Source organism: Pelobates fuscus, chromosome 8 (assembly GCF_036172605.1).
Source record: "Pelobates fuscus isolate aPelFus1 chromosome 8, aPelFus1.pri, whole genome shotgun sequence".
Classification (NCBI taxonomy): Eukaryota; Metazoa; Chordata; class Amphibia; order Anura; family Pelobatidae; genus Pelobates; species Pelobates fuscus.
The window spans coordinates 157768218-157793680 of NC_086324.1; the positions used below are offsets into that span (position 1 = coordinate 157768218).

A 25463-nucleotide genomic window follows, 5' to 3' on the forward strand; every position below is an offset into this window, starting at 1 on the left:
AAGTTGTAATCAAAACAAATCCTGGAATTTGACTATATGTCTGTTTAACCCCTTAAGGACTGAGCCAAATGTACACGTTGTGAACAAAACAAAATGTAAACAAAACCTGGCATTTGCGCTATATGTCTGTCCAACCGTAATTCACCTCTTTCATATTAAATGCACCCCCCCTTATTATATATCATTTTATTCAGGGGAAACAGGGCTTTCATTTAATATCAAATATTTAGCTATGAAACATAATTTAAAATGAAAAAAATGGGAGAAATGTTTTTTAGTTCTACATGACATTTTAGCTGTCAGTGTCATAATACTGTTTGCTTTTACTGCAATAAAATACACATATCTGTATTCAGCAATGTCTCACGTGTAAAACAGTAACCCCTATGTACAGGTTTTATGGTGTTTTGGGAAGTTACAGGGTCAAATATAGCACGTTACATTTGAAATTAAAATTCGCCAGATTGGTTACATTGCCTTTGAGACTGTATAGTAGCCCAGGAATTAAATTTACACCCATAATGGCATACCATTTGCAGTAGTAGACAACCCAAGGTATTGCAAATGGGGTATGTCCAGTTTTTTTTAGTAGCCATTTGGTCACAAACACTGGCCAAAGTTAGCGTTAGTATTTGTTTGTGTGTGAAAAATGCACACACACCATCATAGGGGTAATTTTCATTCTTGGGCTACCATAGGGTCTCAAAGGCAACGTAACCAATCTGGCGAATTTTAATGTGAAAAAAATGAAACACAAGCATTATATTTGACGCTGTAACTTTTGAAAACACCATAAAACCTGTACATGAGGGGTACTGTTGTACTCGGGAGACTTCGCTGAACAGAAATATTTGTGTTTCAAAAAGTAAAAAGTATCACAGCAATAATATTGTCCGTGTAAGTGCTGTTTGTGCGTGAAAAATTCAGAAAAATTCACTTTTACTCACGATATCATCGTTGTAATACATTTTACTGTTTTGAAACACTAATATTTGTAGAACAGTACCCCCATGTACAGGTTTTATGGTGTCTTGGAAAGTTATAGGGTTAAATATAGTGCTAGCAAATTAAATTCCCTATACTTTCGGCATGGGTTGTCAGCCAGGTCCCGCTAATTGTAATTACTTAAGATACCCAATTAAGTAAAAATATTACATAAATATATATGTAGAATTAATATATATATATATATATATATATATATATATATATATAATTTTTTAAACATATTTGTATTTATATATAGGTATATATATAGTGATATATACGTATATATTTATTATTTCATTCTACGTGTATTTTGATATAATATATATATATATATTAATATCACAATACAGTTAGAACGAGATAACACACATCTATATATTTTTTAATAATTTTTTAAATTTTATTTTTTAACGTATTTACATATTTTTTTGATATTATATATAAATATATATATAACAATAATTATATATATATATTTAATCAGTATCAGTCTACGTGTAATTTGATATTAATATATATATATATATAATTATATATATATTAATAGTAAAATACACCTAGACAGTGTATGTGTGTGTATGTATTTGTGTATATTTATACTTACGGTAGATCATATATATATAATATATATATATGTGATCTAAGTATATATATATATTTTATTTTTTTACACTTATTTAATTTATTTTATTTTATTTCCAGCCAGCAGGGGGACTAACTGTCATTACAGTTAGTCCCCCTGCTGGCAATGCAGCAGGCAGCTAACCCGGCCATGTGATTGTGAGGTCCTCGCTGCAGGACGTCGGATGTGCTGCGGGGGGCTCCCTGGGAGTCCCCCCAACCGCGATCGCCGGCGTGGGATCGCCGGCGACCGGGTAAGTTAAAAAAAAAAAAACAGAGGGCGTACTATTACGCCATGCGGCGTTTAGAGACGCTTAGAATAGGGTTTTAAGGGGTTAACCATAATTTTCCTCTTATTATATATCACTTTGTTCAGTAGAAACAGGGATTTCATTTTGTATCAAATATATATGAAACATAATCTAATGTGAATAAAATAAAAAAAATAATAAAAGTGTGTTCTGAATGACATTTTAACTGTGAATGTCATAATACTGTTAGCTTTTGCTGCAATAGAATACTCATATTTGTGTTCAGCAATGTCTCACAGTACCCCCCATGTACAGGTTTTATGCGCTTTTGGAAAAGCACAGGGTCAAATATAAGGCTTTCCTCATTTCAGTTTTTACACATTGAAATTTGCCAGATTGGTTTGCTGCCATCACAGCCCAGGAATGAAAATGACCCCTATCGTGGCAGTATACCATTTGCAAAGGTAGACAAACCAGGGTATTTAAAATTGGGGATGTCCAGTCTTGTTAGTAGCCACTTAGTCACAATCCCTGGCCATATTTAGTGTTATTTTGCATTTTTTGCATTTTTCACAAATAAACTGCCCTTTCTCCGATGATATCATCAGCTCAATGCATTTCACTGCTCTAAAACTCTCATATTTGTGCTCAGTAATGTCTCATGACTACAACTAACCCCCTTCCCCCACTCCCCCATGTCCAGGTTTTATGGTGTTTTGGAAAGTTACACGGTCACATATAAGATAGGGATCGACCGATTATCGGTTTTACCGATATAATCGGCCGATATTCGGTATTTTCGGCAATATCGGTATCGGCCAATATAGATACCGATATTGCCGATAATACCTCCCAGGACCGCCAGGCTCATTACAAGCCCGGCGGTCCTGGAGGGGCGGGCAGCAAGCGTTTACTCACCTCCCAGCAGCTCCTCCAGCTCCCCAGTGTAAATCTCGCGAGACCCGCGGCCAGCTCTGACGGCCGCGGGTCTCGCGAGATTTACACTGGGGAGCTGGAGGAGCTGCATGGAGGTGAGTAAACGCTTGCTGCCCACCCCACTTCCCTCCCCTCCCCCAGCTAAGCCAATGCCACTGGACCACCAGGGATTAACATATCCCCCCTCCCTGGCAAGGCAACAAGCAGGGAGGGGGGACAACAACAAATAAATGATAATAATTCAATATATAAAAAATAAATAAATCATTTAATATAAAAATAAAAATAAAAATGTTTTAATAAAAAATGCCCCCTCACACACACACTATAATTATACACATACACTACACAAACACACTGTGTTTATAATTCAGTGTGTTTGTGTAGTGTGTGTGTATATATAATGCAGTGTGTGTATATATAATGCACACTACACAAACACACTGCATTATATACACACACACACTATACAAACACACACACTGCATTATATACACACACACACTGCATTATATACACACACACACTGCATTATATACACACACACTGCATTAATTACACACACACTGCATTATATACACACTGCATTATATACACACACACTGCATTATATACACACACTGCATTATATACACACACTATACAAACACACACACACTATACAAACACACACTGCATTATACAAACACACACTGCATTATACACACACTGCATTATATACACACTGCATCCACTACACGCACACACACTACATCCACTACACACACACACTGCATCCACTACACACACACACTGCATCCACTACACACACACTGCATCCACTACACACACACTGCATCCACTACACACACACTGCATCCACTACACACACACTGCATCCACTACACACACTGCATCCACTACACACACACTGCACAAACACTGCATCCACTACACACACACTGCACAAACACTGCATCCACTACACACACACTGCACAAACACTGCATCCACTACACACACATACACAGCTCCCCTGTCTAAACACACTGCATCCACTACACGTGGCATATATATTTTGTGCATTTACCTTTAGAAATAGTTTTTTATTTTCCAAAATGGTAAATGTACAGAATATCGGCAAATTATATCGGCTATCGGCCTGAAAGTTCACAGGATATCGGTATCGGCTCTAAAAAATCAATATCGGTCGATCCCTAATATAAGATGTAAAAACATAGTTGACTATTAAAAGCTATTTTGACCTAAAGTTGCAGTTCACAATGAATTCCATAAAATCAGCACTTCAGTGAATAAGATTGTCAGAGTGTGAGCCAGTTGTGAAAGCTCTGAGCTATTTGACGAATTTCATGAAGCTGTTGCAGAATAACAATTTTTTTGCCAAAATAACCCAGTGGGAATAGTACCTTCTAAGTAAGTTTTTTTAAAGATGAATTAACTCACTTTGGCTATTAAAAGGTGCAGTTCTCAATCAATTCTCCATAGTTCATTTAGCACTGGGCATTTTGATGTAGCTGGGCACAGGGGTATAAGACAAGAACGGTAATGTATGGGTTGCCTGCCCACTAAATCAACAAAATAAATCACTCTCTACAAATTAGGAATTTCTGGTCCACTTGTACACGTTGAAAATAAAACTAATTCCGACCTTATTAAGGACCAAACTTCTGGAATAATAGGGAATCATGGCATGTCACACGTCATGTGTCCTTAAGGGGTTTTTAAAGGACCACTCTAGGCACCCAGACCACTTCAGCTCAATGAAGTGGTCTGGGTGCCAGGTCCCTCTAGGGTTAACCCTTTCTGCTGTAAACATAGCAGTTTCAGAGTTAAAAACACTAATGTTTACATTAATGTTAATCCAGCCTCTAGTGGCTGTCTCATTGACAGCCGCTAGAGGCGCTTCCGCGCTTCTCACTGTGATTTTCAGTGAGAAGACGCCAGCGTCCACAGGAAAGCATTGAGAATGCTTTCCTATGGACTGACTGAATGCGTGCGCGTTCAGCCGATGACGGCAGAAAAAGGAGGCGAGTCCCCAGCGCCGAGGGAGCCCGGCGCTGGAAAAAAGGTAAGAGGTCATCGAAAAAAGCTAAGGGAGGAAGGATTAACCCCTTCCTCCCCCTAGAACCTGGCGGTAGGGAGGCCCAGAGGGTGGGATGGACCCAAGGACCCTATAGAGCCAGGAAAACGAGTATGTTTTCCTGGCACTATAGTGGTCCTTTAATCTTCTTAAAATATGCAATCCAATACATTAAAAAAATATGCAGAATATACTGACGGCAGTAGTTATAGGTTTTACGTACAGTAGCATTTTCGAACCAAATTTATGCAAGATTAAGAAGATAAATAAAATATTGAATTACTTTACATTAGCAGTATACTAACGGACCAGAAATGATCAGTTTGCCGGAAACTGGCTTTTAAAAATAAATAAATAAATATATATATATATATATAGTTTTTTTTTTTCTATCACATTTTGTAACAGGCCACCGCTGAGCTTGGGACACTTTAGGTGGGAGGGAAACGTATTATGACGTCTCTCCCCCCCCTCCCACCCCCCATCGCAGTCTTGTCTGTGCCAGTAACAAGGCAGAAGCGTATGCTTGGTTAATATCCAATTGCTGCCACTTTTCCACTCTTTACAGTTTAATGACTCCAAAAGGATAAAGGTCAGGAAGAGCGAGGGGCGCTTGAGGGGAGAAGATGGATTTCTGTCTAATTGCACTGAAGGTACATCTATCTGCAGTTACCAGGAATTAGCATTTCCAACACGTTGCAACCTAACTCAAGTGTCGAATGGATTTAAATTAAGCAGCTGGGAAGCAAGCTTGAGTACATATCGAATATATAATATACATATAAATACCCGAGAAAGTACGGGCACTTAAAATTCACGTAAACTTTGCTTGTGGAAATTGGGGTCATGGGGTTGCTTTGCTTGGTGTGATAAAGAAACAATATATCTGAAAACACTTACGACTTATCTTATAGTCATTTTTTTTTTTTTAATTATCACTTGCTCTCACGGTGCTACTGCTGCATGGCACAGTATTTTAATTTAATATGATATACGACTGTTAGCTGGACGCATGAACACTCACAGTAGTCTAGGCTCTTAACCACTTAAAGGACCACTATAGTGCCAGGAAAACAAACTTGTTCTCCTGACACTATAGGGTCTTTAGGTCCCCCCCACCCTCAGGGTCCCACTCCCGCTGGGCTGAAGGAGTTAAAACACTTACAATTCTCCAGTGCCGGGCTCTCTTGGCGCTGGGGAACTCTCCTCCTCCTGCCGACGTCAGCGCCGCATACGCGGCAAGAGCCGCGCGCACATTCAAACAGTCCATAGGAAAGCATTTATCAATGCTTTCCTATGGACGTCTAGCATCTTCTCACTGTGACTTTCACAGTGAGAATCGCGGAAGCGCCTCTAGCAGCTGTTAGTGAGACAGCCACTAGAGGCTGGATTAACCCTAGTGTAAACATAGCAGTTTCTCTGAATATAGTAATGACATTCTCTGAAACTGCTCTGTTTACAGCTGCAGGGTTAAAACTAGAGGGATCTGGCACCCAGACCACTTTATTAAGCTGAAGTGGTCTGGATGCCTATAGTGGTCCTTTAAGGACAAGTAATAATGGCTATCAGCCAGCCCAGAGTAATAGTTCCGGGCTGACTGTTGTCAATTCTGTACAGAGTTGCATTCATTTTCTGACAGTGGTCAGCTGAAGATCTCAGCAACGAGTGGCTGAGGGATCACCTTCCAACTTCTGTAGAATACAAATGTCTCTCGCCACAGTAGGACTGTCAGTGGCCAGTGGACACCAAAGTAAAAGGGCAAATTGAGGCAGAACTGTTTGCCCTATTACTAGGAAACGGGCCAGGGTACTCTTGGCATCTTGTCCTCTACAGCTTACTATTCGGACTATACTGAAAGCCAGTAGAATCACGACTTACTAAACATTCGAGGAGAAGGCCGTAACATTTTACAACAATTCACTACACTGCTTCATCTGCATGTTCTAAGAAAGTGATATTGCATACAGATAGGGTTCCCCTATTCATGGATGGTGGTACCTTGTGGTCACAATGTTTAGTGATATTGAGGCTCCTTCCTTCCTTTGATCACTTGGATTGTGTTTCCCAACCACGACGTTCCCGAGGGCGTCTGATCATGCCTTGGGATATATACGTCCATCAAAACCACAACGAATAACATCATAGCATTCTTGTAGATACTAATATTAACTGTGTTGAAGTATCTTGGGCTGCAAATTGCTTGCTTTTTGCTTATTTCAAAAGGTTTTTAGGGTTTATTGTTACAGCATAGATATGTATGTGCTTTATACATATTGCTACTTTGTCAAACAAAAACTATTTACAAAAACAGAATGGGTTGAAGAAAAATGCGTTTCAAAAGCATATGATCCCTCTTCATTTTCACTTTATCCTGTGCCGTTCCTATATTTAAATGGCAGATATATTTTTTTTTCACATCTAAAATAGATGTAATATCGTTCACTATGAACATGCCAGGGCAAACAACTAATATTTTAAAGGGACGCACTTATCTACCCAGGGATTTATAAAGTGACAAATCAAAGTGAATGTCAAATGTTAGTCCAAATTAGCTTCAAGTAAAAGCATAGCTGACTTAGAGAGTTGTTCCAGTTATGTTAGACTTTAATTTGAAAATCACTTTAAATTCTAAATACTGACCTCTGTTCTTCTGACACAAGTTGTACAGTAGCCAAAGATAGGAATCTTAGTGGCAAATGATGGCCCCATTTGTGTCTAGGTTTGCCAAACATCAATCTAAAGCCAAGTGGCTTTTGGCATATACAATGATTTTTTGTTGTTGTTGTAATTTTAACATGTTGGTACTCCAATTCATCACAAAGATAAGGATGAGGTATGAAAGAAATTGCTTCTATAATGCTGTATATTTCTGGACACGAAGCATCAGGAGGTGATTGTGGAAGAAGGGGACCTTGAGACGACGTTCCAGGAACGGCAAAGCTTTTAGCAAAGGATCGTTATGTAGATAGTGTTACCAGCTAAAGCCTTGGGTCCTACATTGTTTTCATTCAGATGCAATTCTATAGCACCATCTCCACACATTCAGTTTGTTGTCTTTCAAACGTTCTCTACACAGAGGTCACGGACATTCAGTGAGCGTATTTAAAAAGCAGTCATGCACATTTGCTCCCGAAAGATCTGCTCTCTCTGCTAATGTTGTATTGAACATACAATATTTCTTCGAACAGCTCAATGGAATTATATTGAGGCATTTAATCGAAGAACATACATTTTACCTTCCAAGGCCTTTTGCAAAAGACGAACATGCTTTCCATCTGCTAACGTTGTGGATGGATGCTAAATTTATGAAGTTAAAGCTGTTGTTATTGATCTATCTCTATGTTATTTAAATTTAATTTCCTGTGTCATGCTTGTTTCCCGAATATCTGTGCCTTTACCATGAGAAATTGGTAGTGGGTTTTGCGTGAAAAATTTGTGGCTTTTGTTTACCGTACCAATATAGGACTCTTGCAAACCAATTGGTCAAGAAAAAACCAAACACGTTATTGAAAAAGCGGTGAGAATATTGCTATAAATTGTACAGCAGGGCACAATGTTAAAAGAATTTGATTCTCTGGCAAGCAAAGCAACCGAGAGCACGGCTGAATGGTGTCATTTGTAAAGGCGGTGAGAAGGAACATGCTGTTGTGAATTTTAAAACACAACAACTTACTAGGCACAATAGTATAAGAATTGATTTCTCGGATACAATTCTTGACTTCCCTGCAGCTCTGAGCTGTAGGGGGTTGGATGTTGGATTTCCACAATTTGTGTTCATTTATGGCGATTAAATAGTCCGTGCATGGTACCTGTGCTTTCTGTGAGTAATCCGTCTGTTTTGCGTGCGAAATGTAAAGCAAGCGGGAGATAGAAATGACCCGTTGCATTTTTCATGACTATTGCATCCTATGGGAAGAAAATTATTAAAGGGACACTATAGTCACCTGAACAACATTAGCTTAATGAAGCAGTTTTGGTGTATAGAACATGCCCCTGCAGCCTCACTGCTCAATCACCTGCCATTTAGGAGTTAAATCCCTTTGTTTATGAACCCTAGTCACTCCTCCCTGCATGTGACTTGCACAGCCTTCCATAAACACTTCCTGTAAAGAGAGCCCTATTTAGGCTTTCTTTATTGCAAGTTCTGTTTAATTAAGATGTTCTTATCCCCTGCTATGTTAATAGCTTGCTAGACCCTGCAAGAGCCTCCTGTATGTGATGAAAGTTAAATTTAGAGATTGAGATACAATTATTTAAGGTAAATTACATCTGTTTGAAAGGGAAACCTGTTTATTTTTCATGCAGGCTCTGTCAATCATAGCCAGGGGAGGTGTGGCTAGGGCTGCATAAACAGAAACAAAGTGATTTAACTCCTAAATGGCAGTGAAATTGCAGGGGAATGATCTATACACTAAAACTGCTTTATTTAGCTAAAGTAATTTAGGTGACTATAGTGTTCCTTTAACTTTAAAAAAAAAAAAGCATAATCATATTTTGTGTAATTTGTGCTTTTCGCAGTCCGTTCTAAATCAGGCTGTTAATTCGTTTGCAGAAATCCAGTTCTCACCTCTGCCTTCTTCTCTTAAAAACCCCTTGGCAGCCTCGCTCATCAGGAGTTTTAGCACTACTGCATGGCCATGATTTTGACACTGATGCCTGTGTGAATCCTGATACTACTGGGATCTTCTCTGGCCTTATTTACTAAACAGTATATTGAAAACCAAATTGTGAAATCTGGGCCAAAATATCAGATCTGTAAAAATTCACCAACTCTCTATTAATCACGTCTTTATTATTATGGTGTAAATTATTCAATTTGAATTTCAGTTCACTGTTTAGTAAGTAACCCCTTTGCCTTCCATCGTCATAGTGAAAAAGATAAAACAGCACTGCTTTAAATGCTTACCCTCTGTGCTTCAATGCTACAAGACTGCAGAGTTTATTCCCACGTATTTTCCTATGCAGAATGTTTTTTCCAATATTGACTTATCGGCATAATAAATAGCCATCTTGCAGCAGGCCTGTTATCTGCTGTTTGGTGCCTACAATGTGTGAAAAGTCCAATGTGCAACATGATAAATTCATTCTCTGCTTTGTAGCTTCAACGAGCCGCGATCAAAAAATGTCACTTCAAAATGTGCTGCAGTCAGTCAAATTTGGGAACGTAAACTTAGTGTGAAATGTTTTCTTAAGCCTTAGCAAAGAGAAATGTCCTGGAAAAGACATAAATTGGATTTTACTTGTGATTGCAATTCTCTGTTATTCGTATTGGTATTCGGCCACAGAAATTGCCTTCGGTGAGTGTCCCTTCAATCTTGTGCCATTTGTATACCGCAGTCCCTTTTAAAAAAGTACTAGGTGCGCAAACTTTATTTGGTGTCCCAGAAGTTTATTCACAAAGAGATTGACCAACGTGAGAAATGTCTGAAATTCAAATGGAATTTCATATTTCAGACCAAAATATCCGAAATGGGAAAAATTCTCCAAGTCAGCCAGTTTGGCTATTTTGGTCTGAACTTTGAAATTCATGTTGAATCCCAGACATTTCTCCCGTTATTAAATAACCCTGTAGATTGAAAATAAAGCAAACGTGGAGAGTTTTTCTAACTGCCTACATTTGACTTTGCATCTACTTTGAATCCATTACAATTCACACTTCACAGTTAATAATCTTGGTTTAGCCACAGTTTGGCTATTGTAGCAGAAATATAGCAATTCTATTTCCAGTTCACCACGATTTTTGATGTTGAATGATGCATACAAAAATGATCTCCTAGGTAGGTACCTGTTGAGCAGATTAAAGTGGAATGTATTGTATAATATATTTATATATTGGATAAAAGATGAGTGCACTCTGGGGTTTGAAGTAGGTACAAATGTATGCTTTTATTCAGCGCAATAAATCATCAACGTTTCAGTCCTTCCAGACTTTTCTCAAGAGGTCTTGGGTTGTACCGGGGCACACTAAAGACCGTTAGACCGGGGAACTGGGGTCGTGGAAATTTATATATCTTTCACCAATACTGGTTGGGTTATCCATTAAATGAGGAATTTCTCCATACAAAATTTAGGAAAATCATTTTAGAAGTCGTTACTGATTTGCTACCCCTTTAAATGACCAAGCTGACTCTGAAATGATCATGTTAGATCCTCCAACACCTGTGTGATTCACACATGACCCCGGACATGCGCGGCTCGGGCTTGACTCTCTTCTATACAGACCAGCTCGTTAGTCCATTGTGACCATGCGCATGCAAAGCTCAATAACGAACCCGTGCATCTACACTAGTTTAACACCGGACATTCTCAGTTCAAGTGTGACACCACGTACCCAACTGACCACACATGCATATTCTGGGCATGGTCTCTGATTATTTTAAGCCCTTTTAAGGCAATGGTTTGCTAAATATGTTATCACTGGTGCTGAAGGGGTTATACTAATTAAGAGCCCTCCAGCAGGCTGAAGAAATAAATGTAACACTGACATTTATAGAATTTTACAAGTGTTGGTCATCTGATGCTAGAATAATTTTAAAGGTCATTGTTTGGACATGACATATCTTATAATGCCTCAAACTATGCAAACCAAGTATCTGTCTCTACAGCTCAAACTGGATTTTATTCCACTCCACAAAATATTTCATATTGTGATTTTTAGGCTGACCTGCTTGTTTGATTTTTCGACCCCTGAACCTTTCCCGTGTAAGAACCCATTTTCTAGCTCCGGAGATTCTTTAATATTCCTTCAATACTTCCTAGTACAATATTCTGTCTATGCACAAGAGACCTGCCCTTATATCCAGGCCGTCTAGAGCCCGATTCATGAAAATTAATCTACGCAGGGTATCTCTCATCATAATATCCCTCTTGGCAAATCATCACGGGTGTTGTAGTTTTAAAACAACTCGGGATCTATCTCTTAGCTACCTCTGATTGCATTGCTATAAAAAGCGTACTCCATTAATACAAAATATTCTTCTTCCTGTGGGAAACGTGGCCTTTTTAATTAAAGCTTTTATCCCCCTTCCCTGCCACGCTGTGCAGCTATCCAGCTTCCTAAATTACTGTGAAAGAGGAAATCAAAGTTTTTACTGTAATTTTGGTTCTCCGACCACTGCAAATATGCTAGTAAGGGAGGGACTGTTAAAAATTGAGTTTTTTTTGGCAGCTGAGCAGTTTAACGCGTGCGTGTGATTGCTGAGTACTGACATTCCCAATAAAGCAACACTAGCTTTTCAAATAACTATGATATTTGAAGTTTTGTGTGTTCCTTATTGTATTTAGGTTCAGAGTTTCCCTTGTTAAAAAAAAAATCTGTAACTGAGATCCAGTGCTGTGATAGTCTCCTCCATGTAGTATACTTTACAACAATTCTTATGGGGTAAATGGGCATGGGGTGTTTGCGGGGCACTGAGTGGCATTGCTGGTTACGTGAGCAGCATCACTAGTGCCTAATGGGCAGTCACACCTGGGAAGAGGGGAGCGGACCCACCCACTGATGGCTCCCGGCCTTCAGGACCCTGCAGAGAAGGTTGCGCAGCAGGAGTGCGTCTAATGATGCTCTCGTGATTTACTGCCAGGGGACAGTTTCCTAGTGTGTCCCTGATGCAGGACACCTGGGAACTAAAGTGGAACAGGAATCCGAAATCGGGTCTGTCCCGGAGAAAGCAGGACTGTTAGGAGGCTTGCCGTAGCCTTCTGTGAGATCACGGATCTCTGTCCAATGCAATGATTCTACTAGAGAAGCAAATGGCGCATGTCACAATCACTGCTCTCCACCAATCCAATGCTTCATCCATTGCATGATGACACTATACGTAAAAGATCTTTTTAGAGGTCTTAAAGCGGCACTCCACCTTCAAAATAACTTAATCTCAGCTAACACACTTAGCCAATCAGGTGCACAAGGCAGCAATTCCTCTTCTTTACAGAGGGGAGGTGTAAATGGGTGCCCAGGGGACAAACTTTGCTTTAAACAGTTTAACATCTTAGGGTAAGAACAACGTCCGTGAGAAGAAGTTGCTTTGAGGGTAGACAGTCTCTTGAAAAAAAGGAAGAGCCTCTAGAAGCCATCAGACAGGAATGTTCTCAGACAAATGTGAACATGTCGTTTCTCAGAAATTAAAATGCTTTATATTGCCAGAGAAGGGGCAGCATTCTATTCAAATATAGTGGTTTTGGTGATTAGTGTTTCTGTGTATATGCTGCACTGTTTGCTTATTGTTCAGGTATTTAAATGGTTAAAGTGGACTGTTCTCCATAAATATCTGTGTGGCTTTTGTAAACGTCATTGAGTTCAGCTGCATTCTGGGACTGCAAGTCGCAATAGGACTGTAAGTGTAAATTATATTTCTAATGATCTATTGCTAAGGCTCGTATTGATCTTTTGGTATCATTCATAGACATGTCCACATGCTCATTAGTCCAGATAATGGGACTAAGCAATTGCGTTATAATGATGAACATGTCACTCGCATGCAGTAAGGCGTACAGAATTTGTGAAAAATGATTTCCTCTGGAAGAGCAACACATCTGGAAAATGAAACGATCGAACGTCTTTCAGCTCTGGAAAATTATGATTTAAATGTATTAATGTATATTTCGCATGTACATTACTGCCGGTTATGTTGCAGAATTCAGAAAATGTGACTGTATCTTTCAAGGGGTCTTTGCCAAAAACATCAAAGCGTACATCCCTGAGTGCGGAGGCCAAGTGGGCGAACTAAGACTTAGATATACTTACCTGAAGTTCTCCCTTGTGGACACTGTTGTCCTCTTTCAACAGCTCCTGACTCTTCATCCATCAGGAGCTGCGTCATCACTGTACCCTCGTACATAAGAGAACCAAACAGAGATATATTGAGCATACGGCAATAGCGCAGGATCCTAGATAGACCAACCCCCGCGACACACAAAAACAAACCTGATATCAGTCATCACTAGCAATGTCAGTGGGAATTGACAGAAATTGATGGCAAGAGCTCTGCCTTTTGTCACTTTTTTTAACTACTATTTTTTACAATCTGGTAAAATAGACCCTACTTTTGCTTATGATATCTTTTGATAAGTTTACCGTTCAGGTATTGCGTACATGTGCGTTTCTTTTGTTATCAATTTTGTACTTTTGTAGCTACAGCTCTTATGTGTCCTTTAATTGGTTTAATTAACAAAGATTTGATAATTAACATTGGTTGTTTGCACAGTTTTTAATGTTAGGGGTTATTTGTGGAAGTCGTTATGCTCATGTCTAAACACTGTAACATATAATATTCAATCATTTTCTTGGGGTGTTGGTTAATTATTAGAAAAGGCGTTTTCAAGTCCTATTTAAAGCCTTTTAGGTGTTGAATTAGCTAAGTACTTGATGATTCTGTTGATCTTTGAAATATGAGTATTATCATAAGGTATAGGTCCTCTTTGCATCGGAATTCTGACCATTATCAGTTTTGTCAGAGTACGGGAATTGTGATCTCCTCAATGTTTTTAACAGATTGTCGGTAGCCATTAACATGTCAAAAATATATTGAAAACAAGATTGTATGTGCAAAGTCTCAATGAAGAAATTCCATGAATGTGCGTATTTCTGATTTCAAATGATGCTTGATGCAAGTTAGTAACGCGTTAATCAACCTTTTTTAACCAGATCTATTATTGCACATAATTATGTCTTCATGTATGTTTATCTCTAGAATAGGAATGTCACCTAGGAAATTATTGGAAATGGAGAGGGATGGCTGGACATCTTTGCGCAAGGTTTAGTATAAATTGTGCATAGCTAAGTTCGGAAAAGGTTTTAAAAGTGGACTAACCATGGCAACCATGATGGAGTGTGTTTACAGATTCATCTGGTTTCTACAGTAATTGCATCACTTTTAGGACTTCACTTTTCTTTTAGCAACCTTGTTATAATTCACACCCTGTGCTGAAGGGCACTTGCTGAGTGAGGACACTTGGAGTTGCAGTGCACTACAGCTAGAGTGCCAGTGGTTTTTCTATACTTCTGTGAAACGCGTTGCCATCTATCATTTCGGCATTGTATTGGTGAAAATAACCTTTATCTCAAAGAATGTTCAGATTGTTCAAAGGGTTGTCTAGAGACCAAAATACAGGATATATTTATGGTGCTTTAGTAAAAACAAACTTGGCTGGAGCCAACTGATGTTTTAGAAAGAAATGGGATTTTGTAAGCACTAGACTGTCAATCTTTGTATTTCACATAAAAAACGCAGAGAGAATTGTATCACGCGAGCCAGCTCTGGATTTTAAATCTCTCATCCATCACTGGTTGAGGCCAAGCTGACCTTAACATTGGCCTATTCTGCTAGTTTATTAAAGTAAAATTAGGGGGTCTGCACATTGCATTCCCTTTGCTACAAAAACGTGGCTCAAATGTCTCTGGATAAAAATATAACCTCCCTGGCTTGCTCTGGTCATCAATAAATGACACAATATACTAGAAAAAACTGCTATTACCTATGATTGAATGTCAAAATAGGTTGAAAGCAAAAACCAAGTAAATAACTGCTTGACCGAAATAAATTCAAAAGAACGATTTTGAATGCTGACTTTGGTTGTGGGTTAAAGGGGCACTCTAAGGAACATTAACCGTTATCTTCCCCTTGTGTTCTGCTACCCCTGGCACCCATACTAACGCACAGATAATACAGAATTAGTTATGGTGCTTAGTGTCTGTGTAACATAAGGGTTTAAAATTGTGGTTAGTGATTGGGATTACAATTTGAGATTAATGCTATAGTTTAAGGTTTAATAGTGCCTTTTTTGGGCTTGGGATAAGATTTAGGGTTTATGATACAAGGTAGCGTTTATATTTAGATCTAGGCATTTGAGCTAATGTTGAGGGATTTGAAATAAGGGATAGGTTCTGGAATTTGATTAGGGATAAAGGGTATGGATTGATGAGGTTCACAATTCTTGATAGGCGTTAGGGTTAAAGGGACACTATAATCACCCGAACAACTACAGCCTAAGGTAAGTTGTTCTGGTGAGTATAGTCTTTCCCTGGTGAGGATAATCTTTCCCTGCAGGCATTTGCATGCCCTAGGGACACCTCCAGTAGCCACTTCTCAAATGGCCACTGCAGGGGGCTAATTGAATTCATCTCTGTGAGGAGGTGCTGATTGGCCAAGCCGGCGTTTGGCCCTGTCCCCGCGCCGCCTTCTTGATGATTTCAGCCAACCCAGTGCTTTCCCTGTGGGTTGAAGTTTGGGATTGGATTTTGGGGTAAATGATGGGGTTTAGAATTACATTTAGAATTTATGATATGGGATAGAGATTCATATAACTCTAACCTTGAACTAGTCTTCAAAACGACACCTTTATTCATTTTAATAATCTTAGCAAAAAATGTATAAAAGTCATTATTTTGTTACTATTTTTTGCTTTCCACCGAACCACAATCTAGCTTTTTGGATGAAACCAAGCTTGCTGAATGGATCAAGAATATAAAGGGTTGTATTCACTAAACACTGAATTGGAAAAAAAGCTCAGCTACTGCCAAAAGTTCATAACTATTCTATTTCAGTTTGAATTTTACAGTTTGTTTTTATAATATAGAGTGTTTAGTTAATGAACTCTTAAAATAAGCAACAAAACTCTTCTACCCAAATTTTGTCTCATTGCAAAATGATTCCGCAGATGTCCCTGGATGGCTAGAATTTTGCAAGAATATCTCACATTCCAATTGAGAAGAATCCTTTAATCCAAGATAACTCTCATAGCACCTATTGATACAAAACAGGTGGGCGCACTGTGTACTTGCTCTCAGCGCCATAGCTAACCTGGAGGATAAATATCATGTTAGAGCCTTGTACAAAATACATGGGGTTATGGCAGTCCATCTGTGCTCAATCGCATATTGAGGTAAATACATTTTTGCAAACGTCTAGATTGGAAATTTGTGATCCAACCTACTATTTTAGGAGTTAATAGATAAAAAAATATTTGCACAAAGAAATTTAAACATGTGTGAAAAGAGTTTTTGAGGAATAGGTACTGGGTGTCTTCGGTAGTTTAATCCAACGAGTTTTATCGTTTTCTAACACATGACTATTTGTAGTATTTGGGTACCATCAATATTAAAGGAATATTTCATGCTGAACGCCTTATCAAGATGTGTTATTAATGATAATGTATTGGAAGGCAATCCCATGGGGCTTAATCACAAATCAGTAGACCAAACTTTGGTTATCGTTGAAGCAGAGAATGTATCCAAATCGACTGTGCTGCGACTCTATATAGGTTTCAAACCTTTACATAGAGGTCATGGCGGACGTTGGATTACGCTGGTACTGTTGGAGGGCCCAAAAAAGTAATACAAACTCACAGAATGAGTGAGCTGTGCTGAGTGATTGACAAGTGAAAACATCTCTGGCTGTATTCTTCTATCTGCTCTAGATCCCAGAATGTCAGTGATGGCTTTATGGCTTCTCTTCATACTCGCACAATTCCTAAAAATGATGGATGAATACAAGAAAAAATAATCTTCAAATTTATCTCATGTTTATACATATGTTTAGATACTTAGAAACATAGAATGTGACGGCAGATAAGAACCATTCGGCCCATCTAGTCTGCCCAACTTAACAATTGTTGTTTCATTTGTTTGCTGTGTATCTTGATTGTCATGTAGCTATTACGTCGTAAAAATATATATTTTTTTCCTAAGACGTGGTAGTGAACGCATTCAGGTGGGTCTGTCTCTATATCTGCTGGTACCCAGCCAACAACTGAACTTATGATCAACAACATTACTCAATAGATGTAGTTTTCTTCTTGGAAAAGGTGCATAGACTGGGATGTACAGAAGGCTCCGTCTGTGAATGTGGACAATGCCTACTGGTCCAAAGCTCATTGGAATGTGAGCTTATTAATTGTAGCTGGCACGGTATCCTAACCAATTTGTTGCTTTGCATTTAATTTAAGGACACTCCATAGCTTATTGTGTAGGAAACTGTTTTCAATTAGTTTGACAAAAACAGCAGGAATGTCCAACACCAAATACCTTACCTTGTGATAATGTGAGAATGGGGAAATATTACTTTGCCATTTCTGTCCAGGTTTTTGTACATAATACATGCCAGCATTGGCAAGAAAGTTAGGGTTGGGGTATGTAGGAGATGCAACTAATTTATTGGTCATCACTAGTGATGTCCACAGCCACCATTTTATTATGGTGGCCGACCAGAGTCAAAAAGTCCTGGGATTGTCTAGCATCACTACAAGCCTGTTAAACATACAGTGATGGTTTACTTTATGGAAATTCTCAGTGGAACAGACGCTCAAAATTAGGACGGTCCTGTTGACGTCAGGAGTGACCTCTGAGGTTCACAAAGCTTTGACAGAGGACAATTTACCCAATGCTTTATCAATGCAGGTATTGATATTGTGCAATTGTCCTACAAACACTCACAACTGCTCACTGCGCTACATGCAATACAAGAACTAGTATTGATAAAATAGATCTCCTCGTTATGACCTTACAAGATAAGGGGGTGGGCTTTGGGATCTGGGGACTCCTGTTTTTTGTCAGACGGATTAAAAACAATTTGACAAAAACCAAAGACCTGCTCCCTATTGCTCCCAGTAGCTTCAGTTTACCATAACCACCAAAGTAAACTGTAGAGGTTATAGGGATTGAAATGCTCCTTTAATTCCCACACTTCTAAGGCAGTCAGTGATTAATCCATAAAGATGGATTATCTAGTAAAGAGGTTGGTTTTCATTGATTTTCTTCTAATGATTTGTGTTTACTGCTGTCCAGATCCACTCCCTCCCTGTAATATCATCTTAGCTAATCGCGTGTTTCACTGCTCAATGGACCAAGGACGCTTGTCATGTCTGCCCCAAAGATCGATTAAACTCTCCTGCAAATATCAGCCTGTAATGTGATTGCAACCGAAATAACATCTGCTACCCTGATTGTTGCGATTCTTTCTCAGGTATTAGTCTTGTGAAATAGAATGGTAATATGGCGAATCGCTTGTATAAATTGTAAAGTCGGACAGTGTGTGGATATAAGTAAACAAACCATTTTCCTGTAATGTAGGCTGTAAAATATACTGATTCACTAAAGGGTGAATCAGAATAAGAGTTCCGATTTTACTCCACATTCATTAGATGAATTGAAAGAATTCTACAAATCAACTATATTTTCAGTTCATCTTTTTTTAGCTGAAAATTTGAAATTCACACATTCTCAGCAATTCTCAATTTAGTGAAAAACTTTTAAAGATATTGCACTGATGACACCATTGCAAAATGTTTCATAATAATGTATATCCACAGCAATAAAACCTATTAGAATGTTTAGTGTGTATGAATGTATTACAGAGCTCCACAGAAAAAAAAAATAGTAATGTGCAGGGGTGTCCAGAATGGGGGATGAGGCTGAGTGGGCCCCAGAAAAGCTTGGGTCGCAAAAATTTAACTATTAGCCCCGAGTCTCAAGTCCTAGGGCTGGCTGGCTCTCACCCTCTGCTGGTTACAGGCCCTGTGTAATGACTTCCGTGAGCCCCAGGCAGGTGGCACAACACTCTGATAACATGGGTTTGGAACTCACGAGAGCCATTACACAAGGTCTTCTACCAGCATAGGGTAAGAGTAAGAGGACGCGCTACGCACTGAGCCACCAGGGATCTGAATGATTTCCCCCTTCCCTGTCTTAAAGGAACACTATAGGGTCAGGAACACAAACATGTATTCCTGACCCTATAGTGTTAAAAATACAATCTAGCCCTCTGGCACCCCATATAGTATAATCTTAGCTTTACTCCAGTCTGCTGCTGCTAAAACCTGCTGGCTCTGCCCCTGATCTGCCTGCTTGGCTGACATCAGAAGTGGTGATCTCAGCCAATCACAATGCTTTCACAGAGGAAAGCATTGGATTGGCTGAGACTGTCAAGGAGGCAGATCAGGGGCAGAGCCAGCACAAGCCAAACACAGCCCTAGCCAATCAGCATCTTCTCATAGAGATACATTTAATCAATGCATCTCTGTGAGGGAAGTTCAGTGTCTCCATGCAAAGGGTGGAGACACTGAATGTCAGTTACACTGTGCAGCACTGCCCCAGGAAGCACCTCTAATAGCTATCTGAGGAGTGGCCAGTGGAGTTATCACTAGGCTGTAATGTAAACACTGCATTTTCTCTGAAAAGACGGTGTTTACAGCAAAAAGCCTGAAGGTAATGATTCCACTCACCAGAACAAATTAAATAAGCTGTAGTTGTTCTGGTGACTATAGTGTCCCTTTAAAAAAATGGAAAAACCCCATCTCACCCCCTCCGCACCAACAACAGCCCTTCTCCGATAATATATCCCCAGAAAAACACAATTATGCACACTGCATCCCCAGCACACACTGCATCTCCAGAAAAAAAACAATACTACATCCCATACACACTGCATCTACTACACACACTACATTGAACGCACTTGCTGTCTATGCCTGTGTCTGTCTGTGTCTATCTGTATGTTTCTGTGTATAAGTGTCTGTGCCTGTGTGTACCTGTCTCTGCCAGCATATACTTGCTTGTGTGCCTATGTATGCCTATCTGTGTATGTGTGTGTCTGTGACAGTATATGCTTTTGCATGTTTATGTGTGTGTGTGTGTCTGTAAGTAACTGTGAGTGTGCCAAAATACATGTTAAGTGGTAAAATTAGGGAGGGACAAAGGGTGGAGTTTGTAGATGGGGCAGGGGTGTGGTTTTAGGTTACAAATTATTTAGGCTCAGTCCCTGGGTGTTTTTTTGACCCTAGCAACACCTCTGGTAATGTGCACTGTGTTTAATATGTGTATAACGGCAGTCTACAAACAATGAGTGTTTAAACTTCAGGAAATGTATGTTCTTATTCTGAGTAACTGAATTACATTTCCAGCTATAACTGGCCATGGGAGCCATCCAGAAATGGTTAGTATGAGTTAACCATGCCACCTTGAAAGTCACATTTGATATATGACATGGTTTGAAAAGATGGCATCTGTTCTATTCAGTATATTATTGCTGTATCACGAGCCGATCCATCAAACATAGGGTTTCATCTTTTTTGCATCTGCGGAAGATGTATGATACAATTCCAATGCTAAGCACCAGCCTCTGGCCCTGAAATTTATATTTTCACATTAATTGGCACATCTGAATCTACATGTGTTTTTACAAACCTCCCCGTACCATCCCACCCAGGTAATGTCTCATTATCGGTCTGTGTCATGCAAAATATGACAGATTTATTATTTGTCTTCATGTAAGTTAAACTAGCGAAATACCTAACGTGTGTATTAACATCGGGGTTTATACAGTAAACTGAACTGCGAATTGAAAGCTGCATCGCAACTTCAATGGAAAAATTCTCCCAGCTCAGCAATAGTGACGGCCTGGCCATTTTTGCAGCCCAAAAAGTGTGCAATTCAGTTTCCAGATGATTATAGCATTTAAATGGACTTTTTGGTACAGCTTTCATTGTTGGCACTGTCCATGTGTCCACATTGTCAGTGTGCATATTTGTGTTGTTCTGGGGATATATTATTGGAGAAGGGCTGCTGTTGGTGAGTAGGGGGTGAGAAGGGGCATCAATTTTATTTTCAATTTGTCCACACTGCCAGTAGCTTTGCCAAACTACAAATATGGCCTCCGTTTCAGATACCTGCTCACATACATAGTATTCTTCAGGTGAGTTGGCTGAAACGTTGAAACATTTACATCAACACCTATTGCTTACCTCCCAACATTCCAAATGGACAAAGAGGGACACTTTAATTTTAGGGGTGTGGGCGTGGGCAGGGGCGGGTTGCTCTGATAAATTGTCAGAGACTTACAAATAAATTATATACAACTAAAATGTAATTTAGAACAAGAACAATGTATCTTATTCACACAGACTGATTTCTAAACACATTTATTTTAGTTTAAAGACACATCACTGGGAGTATTATGGCAGTGGAGCTCTGTTATACACGCAGACACACCAACAATACGGAGCTCCTAGAAAAGGACAATAAAAAGTGGCAGATAAATTTGAGCCCACAATAGCAACAGTCCCTCCTAAATGGGGAGGTGGGGAGTTAGGAGGAGACATCTATTGTGTATCGAAAATGTTACACATAAACAACCTGAAGAGTTTGATAGACCGCGCCATGTTGATAAAGAAGAATTGTATGGCACGTTCTATTTTATTTTAATTTTTACAGGGGTATGCAGTGGAGTCCTTTGCTGTTTTGATTTTGATTGGGTCACCTGGTATTTTCCATACGCTCGTGTAAAGGAAGCAGGCCCGATTGTTATCGTCAAGATAAACAATTCCAACTGTCTAGAACTCGTCCAGGGTTCTTCTCTAAATGGAGAGTTCAAACTGAATTTTACATTTAAGGCAAAAGCAGCCAAACTGGAATCATAGCTAAATTAGAGAATTTTTCCAGGTCAGCTATTTTGCCCTTAAATTTGGAATTCACTTTGAATTCTCAATTTAGTGAATAACCCTGACAATACAGTCTTCTGGAACATTGGTGCCAATCAGGCACTTTCTATTTTGTTCTAGAACATTAAGAACCCTGCAAATCCTGATTCAAACTCCCCAATCTTTGCATTCATTTTGAAATGATTTGCAGAAACTGACAGCCAGTTTTTGCTTACATAAAATCCAGATGATTTACCAAAATATCCAGTTGATTTTCTGTGAAATCCAGATGATTTTCTCCAAATGACTCGACTACATATGTATTATTGCACAAAGTGTGGCCCTCAGACTCATCGTTAATAGAAAGGGTTTTTTTTCTTTTTTTTTTTTTACTCCCAGAACCTAATTATATTAAAAATGATTGTGTGGGATAAATGGTACCTTGAGAGAAACTGGCAAGGCTTTGAAAATACGATCTACAACACCTTTGTTTTGCTGAGTACGGCCTTTTCTAAGACATGATAAATGACCCAATATATTGTATAATGCAGTGCGCACCTCTCTACAGAAACTACTGTGTATGTATCCAGTGCGTTACTGAACCTCCATCCAATGCTCTGCAATAACACATATCAGGCTGGGATATGCAAATAAATGGATGGATTTGTGTGCACCCAAAGTTGCTATTTTTAGGCGTTGGAGGAGGAGATATCTGGGGAACGTGGGGATTTTTGTTTATTTTTGCAGATCAGTTGATGTAATTGACTTCTATCTATATGTTTGCAGTTCTTTATCTACTTTGTTTTTTTTTGTTGTTTTTTTTATTCTTTGTTTTATTCAGGCATTACAGAGCCATAGTAAGTTTCATACAAGCTTGGTAAACAAAGATAGGAGATAACTCCTACCAAAATCTGCCTTTTTTTTTTTTTAAGAAGATAAACAAGAACAGTTGAGCATTGTATAGCAAACATGAGTTTAAAGACATTTCACATGAGTTTGGTCAGCAATAACAGGTGTTAGCATTAAATGAAAAGGCAGGAAGGACTGCTCTTTTCTTTTTGGGGAGAAACAGGCATTACAGAGCTGCAAGTTAGTTACCCCAGGAGGCCCCATAGTAAAAAGAGTAAATGAGACATGTGAGCAAGAAATTGATACCGGAGAAACTGACGGAAGCGAAGCACAGAGAGATGGACACAGGTTTCTTCAGGAAGGAAGAGATTCTTTATTGGATCACCGATCGGGACTCAGAGGGACTAACGTCACCAAAATACAGCAAGTTCTGAGCCCCGGACAATAGTGCAGGCTCCTTATATAGGCACATAACTCCTCCCATATTAAGCTCCACCCGCACATTCTCTTGACCAATCAATACAAATAAGAATTAACTTCCTGCTTGACCGCATGGCTTGTCCAGCACAATGGAGGAGGGGAATACTACATCCTGTATTCTTGCACATGCTCCGTACACTACTGATCGTATCTTGCCTCGTGCAACCAACTGATCGATACGTCAGCATATGCACGTACACATGCCACGTGGTAATCTCGGCCTACTAAATTTATTTTTACCGAGATTCCACCACATTCCCCCCTTTGATGCCTCTTGATATTTCACAATTACTTGAGGCATCACTTAACCTTAGTTTGCATACACCGCAAGTTACCTTGAACCAGACCAGACTTATCTTATGATGTGAATCTTCAACACTCATCTTCCTGCATTGGTTCTCCCTGATCTAGAGCCTCATATTTATAAATTGCCATTATCTGTGCAGCAGCCTTCCTCTCTGCTATATTTTCTATCAGGCTTTGCACAGACCTAACTACTAAAGGTATTAGACACGGCAGGAGTAGACACAACATTAAAATCAGTAGGACTCCACCTACCACTGCCTTAAGCCCTCCAAACCACTCATACCAGCTACCAAACCAACTACTTGGATTGTACCCTTTCCATACCTGAGTAGGCACATGCGCTAGTTTAACCATATGGCTAGTAAGCTCAGCTATTGCTTGCCCTTCGTCATCTATTTGAAGACAGCAATTGCTCAGGTTAAACTTCCCACATACACCTCCCTCTACTGCCAAAAGGTAATCCAAGGCTAATCTATTTTGGTAGACTGCTGTCCTCATCCTGGTATTATGCTTCGCTAGAAGATTGAGCGCTTGTGATGTCTCGTTAGTAATAATCTCAACCACCGCCTGTAATCTTATAATACGGTTGAGCATATAAATAGGGGTTCTATAACCAAAGGTACCATCTTCTGCCCATGTGGCTGGCCCATAATAATCTATAATACGCTGGGGAGGCCATTCATTATCTTCCCAGGCGCCTATCTCTATGGGTCCCCTTTTCTTCCTATGATTCACATCATATACTTTAACACCTAAAGTCTCACCTGTTTCAATAGGTAACAAGAAGAAGGATGGTTTGAGCATACCCAACACACATGCCCCTTCCCAGTCCTGTGGCAACTCCGAATAGGCTTTCTTACCACAGATCCAGTACAAATTTGCTGGGGCTCTCCAGATAGATGTGATGGATAAATCAAACCACACATCCTTTAAATTGGCGTATCTAGCAAACGGGTTAGATGGTTCTGAGACAGTTGAAGCCGACCACCAAGTTGTATTCTTTGTATCATCATCATAAGCTTTTTGCCCTAGACAAGTTAATTCTCCTACAGAAGTATTATACATTATTCCTTTCCTTGCTATGCAAACATAACCTATGATGGAGGTCTTTAATCTCCACTCAGATTTACCTCTAACACTCATATGATAATCCGCTTGTGTAGATATTAATTGGTCAACTGCCTCAGAACCGGACATTACCTCCTTTGCTTCCCAAGGCCATTGGTCTCCCATGTTAGTACCTCCACACACATAGCAGTTGGTAACATTAAGACTACCGGCAATACTTTCGGCTAAATCGATGAACAGGTTTTTAGCATTATGGGGGATCTTATTATCTATACTCATCTCTTCATAAAAGGAATGGTATACTTGATGAGTTTGGGAGGATACCGTATCAGTCTCTATCCCTATAAACAATACTGTCCCAGGATCTAAACCCGTCCCGTATATTTGAAACCCAAATAAATTGCCATACTTGTCTAAGAACTTGTCGGGGTTATTTATAAGTATATGGACTGGATTGCATTCCATAGACTTAC

The 25463-nt window shown here is 39.3% G+C and overlaps 1 protein-coding gene across 1 annotated transcript in view; it reads left to right on the forward strand.

The window, feature by feature from the left end:
• The window catches only part of RAB26 (RAB26, member RAS oncogene family), a 257039-nt gene that overhangs the window by 140240 nt on the left and 91336 nt on the right, over positions 1 to 25463 (forward strand). The window lies entirely within an intron of this gene.